The sequence below is a fragment of the Heteronotia binoei genome, chromosome 3, assembly GCF_032191835.1.
Source record: "Heteronotia binoei isolate CCM8104 ecotype False Entrance Well chromosome 3, APGP_CSIRO_Hbin_v1, whole genome shotgun sequence".
In the NCBI taxonomy this organism is placed as follows: Eukaryota; Metazoa; Chordata; class Lepidosauria; order Squamata; family Gekkonidae; genus Heteronotia; species Heteronotia binoei.
In genome coordinates this window covers 124,371,374-124,376,744 of record NC_083225.1, presented here as the reverse complement: position 1 = coordinate 124,376,744, position 5,371 = coordinate 124,371,374, and the positions used below count along the sequence as shown (strand labels likewise).

The 5,371-nt window shown below is 42.3% G+C and overlaps 1 pseudogene; it reads right to left on the bottom strand.

Moving 5' to 3' along the window:
• Positions 1-2,649: 2,649 nt before the first annotated feature.
• On the bottom strand, positions 2,650-3,147 carry LOC132569097 (large ribosomal subunit protein uL24-like; annotated as a pseudogene).
• Positions 3,148-5,371: the final 2,224 nt, after the last annotated feature.

Genomic DNA, 5,371 nt, shown 5'->3' with positions numbered 1-5,371 from the left:
ATCGCACCGATGGCAGCCTGTTCAACCTGAGGCGACTAAAGGCCCACTCTAAGACAATGGAAAAACTTATCTGAGAGCTACTGTTTGCTGATGATGCTGCACTTGTCTCCCACTCGGTATCAGCTCTGCAGCATATGACGTCCTGCTTTGCAGAGGCTGCAAAGCTATTCGGCCTAGAAGTTAGTCTGAAGAAGACAGAAGTTCTCCACCAGCCTGCACCCCAGGAAGATTATCACCCTCCTTGCATCACTGTGGGTGAATCAGTTTTGAAGACAGTCCAGCAGTTCAGCTACCTGGGGTGCATCATCTCCTCAGCCTCCAAGATCGACAAGGAGATTGACAATAGACTGGCAAAGGCAAACCGTGCATTCGGCCGACTGCATAAAAGAGTGTGGAGTAACAAGCATCTGAAAAAAGGCACAAAGATCAATGTTTACAAAGCGGTTGTGATGACAACCCTCATCTACGGCTCCGAATAATGGGTTTTATACCATCATCACCTGCGACTCCTTGAGCGCTTTCATCAGCGCTGCCTTCACACCATCCTCAACATCCACTGGAGTGACTTTGTGACCAACACTGAAGTCCTCGAGCGGGCGGAGGTTACAAGCATCGAGGCATTGCTGTTGAAGACGCAGCTGCGCTGGGCAGGGCATATCTTCAGGATGGAAAACCACCGCCTTCCCAAGACTGCCCTGTATGGCGAACTTTCCACCGGCCATCGAAATAGAGGGGCACCAAAGAAGAGGTACAAGGACTCCTTGAAGAAATCTCTTGGTACCTGTTGCATTAACCATCACCAGTGGTCTGACCTAGCCTTAGATCGCAAAGCATGGAGGCACACCATCCAGTAGGCTGTCTCTTCCTTTGAGAACGCACACATAGCTGGTCTTGTGGACAAAAGGAGATTGAGGAAGAATCGTACTGCTACAGCACCAACCCCAAATCAGACTTTTCCCTGCAGCCACTGTGGCCGGAGCTGCCTGTCTCGCATTGGTCTTGACAGCCACCAGCGAGCTTGCAGCAGACGTGGACTACTGCACCTTTCTAGAATCTTCGTTCGCGAAGTCAAGCCGAGAGATAAGATGTTTCCTCCGTGTTTTCTTCATATAGGTTGATGTAGTGATTCATTTTCTTACTACCTTTTGATTGACTGAACCCTTTTTTGCATTTCGCACTGTTACTGTAACATCTTTGTTTATTGTTCCATGCCTAGTAATAACAATAAAAATCTAAAAAACAAAACCAGAAACAACCAGAAATAAATCATGATACCAGAGTGTGTGTGTGTGTGGGGGGGGGGGATAAGTGTGATATCAGCAAAGTTTGCATACTTAAGGGCACAGCATTATCCTACTGCAGGTGGTAGGCAATGCACACCAATGACAGCACAGCAGACTTTTGCTTGACATCCAGGGCCAGATCTCTGCCCAAGCATCCAAAGCACTAGCAGCACTGCTGAGGTCAACAGTGTGGGAGAAGGCAACTGGCATGGCTTAGTGCTGTCACTGCCTCCCAGACTGGCACAGCCACCAGCCAGGTTAGAAGTGAGATGCTGGAAGTGCTGCTGGGTATTAGCTTGTTCCAAGGGCGTCAAAACAAGTGCAACACTTGTCTCCCCCCCATGCCATTTTGTTTGCAGGAGCACTAGCCTCTTCATAGGTAGATGTTGCATTGTTCAGCACATGGGCTAAATAGGATGTCTCCCCTCCAACCTACTGTGTCCAGGTTGGTGCAGAGAAGAAAGCAAGCAGAGGACTTGCCTTGAGTAAACAGAGCAGATGGCACTTTGCACTGACTCTTCTAATATGCCAGGGTGGGTTTTTTAAATATAATTTTATTTTTACTAATCTTTGTATCTAACATTATCAGGTCATGAACTCTGTTCTTCTGAAGAGTGTAGTTGAGAGCTCTGCTACAGAGGTGATCTCAGCACTAATCTGTTTTCATTTCCAGATTTATCACAGCAAGGCTAAATAGGTATTAGCCACTTTCTCATCAAAGAAGAACTGAGCTGAGGAAGAACTGAAATGATCAACTTCAAGGAGATAATTTAGCATTAGATCAAAGCCCTTTAGAGAAATATTTACATTTTACCAGTTTACTCAGAGAAACCACTCTGGGGATCTGCAGATATCTACAGTGATATTAAAAAAAAAAAAAAAGACAGAAATGTTGATGCCAGAGCTGAAGCCAGTGATTTAATCAGAGTGCATTGTAGCCTCCAGCAATCCAGTCTTGAAAAAAAAATCAATAGGTTACATCTCAGCTGTATGAAATGATTTTTTAACTGCTTCACTTGGCCAAGATATTAATTTGTATATGTTTTATGACCTGTCTTTTTTACTTGATGGCCTCAGAGAATGTTGTGCTAATTTATTTTGAAATTCCTTCTTGCAACAGGATTTCCCTGTTATCATTATTGATTGACCTATAAGAGGGCCTTTTCACATGCATCAAGGCACTTAGCAGACTTGCAAACTACATGTGCATAAAGATTGCTAGACTATAGACTTTGCCCAAAGATAGTCCCCAAAGGAAAGGCATACAGTTTAATGACATACAATGCTGAACCATTTCCAGAATTCACAATAAAGATGAAATGGTTGGATGAGTCACCAATAACTGTTTCTTTTTTCAGTTATTTCAGTGGAATGTTAATGAAAATCACCAAGGAGTCTATTTTATTCTTGCATCTTTTTAGTTATTTCTTCCTTGTATTTTCCCTTCTCTTTTCCAACTTGGTGAGACTGCTTTACATTCCAAGATCTTTTTACAATTCTTATCTAGCTTTAGTCTTGTGATGACCACCTTGGCAGGATGGATGCCCACATTAACAGGTATACTATGGGCCTTCTCACATGGCACATACTCAAAGTAGATGACATACTTCTTTCTATAGATGTGGACCACTTTGCCAATCTGCTGCCCTTTGCAATGGCCCCAGGCACCCTGAACTTCATCTTTTCAGTTGGGCATAGAAAAAACACTGCATTTCTGTCTCAATTCCTTGGAAAGGGGAGAAGACATGATCTTCCTTTTAATGTGAGATTGCACATTGAAGTGTCATTTGCAGTTCTTGCTGTGGTCTAAGGTCACAAATGTATTGAACTTTATTTTAACCACTGCTACCTCAGCAATGGCCATTCAGAAAGATTGGGGGTGGGGGTTAAGTGTCCAGTTGCAGTTCCACTAAGATCATGCCTTGATTACAGTAAGTATTATTCAAGCACATTCATGAAATTGAGTGCCATAAAAACACTCTCCTTATCCAACATACATATTTGAATTCCACACAAACATTTTTACAAAGGAAATTGAAAAAAATATGGGCTTGTAAATCTGTAGAGATTATGCAGATGCTACTGAGCACAGTTCTTTGACTCCTCTTCTAAATAAGAGTCTTCCATTATAGTTTAACTTCCTTGGTCTGATTTCACATCACAGCTGTATGTCAAGAAGAGAAGGTACCACAACAAGCTATTTTTCCATGCCTGTGACTTTGAACAGAGCTAAAGTTTGTGAAATGCTGAGCATCCTCTTTTTACTTCTTACCCAAGAATGAACATTTGGAATTGCTTTCACTGTAGCAGACTCTTTACCATTATCATTACTGCCTATCTCCACTGATACACTGGATAGAGAGCTAGCCACTGACACTCAATGATATATACCATCAACATAAAAGGTAAAGGTAGTCCACTGTGCAAGCACCAGTCGTTTTTGAGTCTGGGGTGACATTGCTTTCATAACATTTTCATGGCAGACTTTTTACAGGTGGTTTGCCATTGCCTTCCCCAGTCATCTACACTTTCCCCCCAGCAAGCTGGGTACTCATTTTACCAACCTCAGAAGGATGGAAGGCTGAGTCAACCTGAAGCTGGCTACCTGAACCAGCTTTCACTGGGATCGAACTCAGGTCGTGAACAGAGGGCTCCGATTGCAGTACTGCAGCTTTACCATAATCCCCTATTATTTAAAAAATTGCTTTGACTTCATTTAAATGGACTCGAGTGCTACTCAGTTTCCTAGATAGGAGTTCCAAACTCTTGGTATGGATTGTTTTTTTCCTTTACATCCATTTCCAATAACTCCAGCTGAGATTCCAACATTCTTCACATTCTCAATAATCAACAGCACTGAATCAAAAGAACACTTATTGAGAATAAAAATCAAGTACATCTTGAAGTCTGTATCTCTCAAAAATAGAACTATACAGACAATAGAGCAAGTTTTATTATTTATATGCAGAGTTACTCCAGTCTAAGACCATTGATTTCAGCAGGCCTAAACAGGAGAAGCTCTGCATAGGGTTGTCCTGTTTGTGGTCCATTTCTTTTCATGTCAGCTGTCAATTGAAGAAAGCCTGACTGATGAGATTTTATATTTGTGGTAGTGATTGCTTTGATGCCCAAGCAGTAGCTCAACATGCCTGGGGTTTCTCTTTATTTAAAATATTTATTTAAAATATTAGATCCAAGCAATAGCCATTTGTATTTTGATGCCACACATAGATTAAATCTTACAGTATCTCCACAGTCGTATGAAAATATTCCAAAAATATTATAGTGTCAAAACTGGAAGCTTACGAGATGCTTGTGAGATGTCCGATGTCTGTTCATCTGCAAGCAATATTGTAATGATTCTTTATTTTATATTTTTCATGCCAACAATTTTGAAGAGAACATATAAAAAGGGGACCGCACACATGCATTCTTTGGGTCTTATTGTATTACTGCAGTTGTGCTTTGTATACAGCATTTGTTGTTCTATTGAATTTATAGCTGAAGTTTGTGATTAGATAATTTGCAAGGAATGATGCCTAAATGAATGAGCAATTAGCAAAGGAAGATGTGTATATGGGCCTATATGGAGATGGATGGCTATGTCCGCAGAAGCACTATATGCCTATGTGTTTGGTTTTCTGTAAAATTGATTGCCCCCACAGACAGAAGAAAGAGATGGACACAAGGGTATTGGGTAAACTAAAGTGCCACTTTATTTATTAATATAACACAACAGGCAGCATGGCAGGGTCAGGTGACAAAACACCCCTCCTCTGCCACATGATGGCCAAGCCACCCTGCCCCTAGGTATAGCCAAATGAATGGCTCGTACCCAGCCGGCATAGCAAAGGTCATGCCCTGGAGTTCCAACCCCAGCCACATGGCTGAAGGATGGATCAATCCAGGCAAACCCAAGGCAGTCCACTTCATCACTCAACCAGTCTGCATGGCCCAGAAATGATTTAGCTGGACCCCATGCCCCAAAACTGGGGTGCTAATGGTGCTCACCGAGCTGCATAATGGAAGTTAGGCAAAAACCCAGCCAACCTGAAAGTGACCAATCTACTTAACCAGCCGCACCTCAG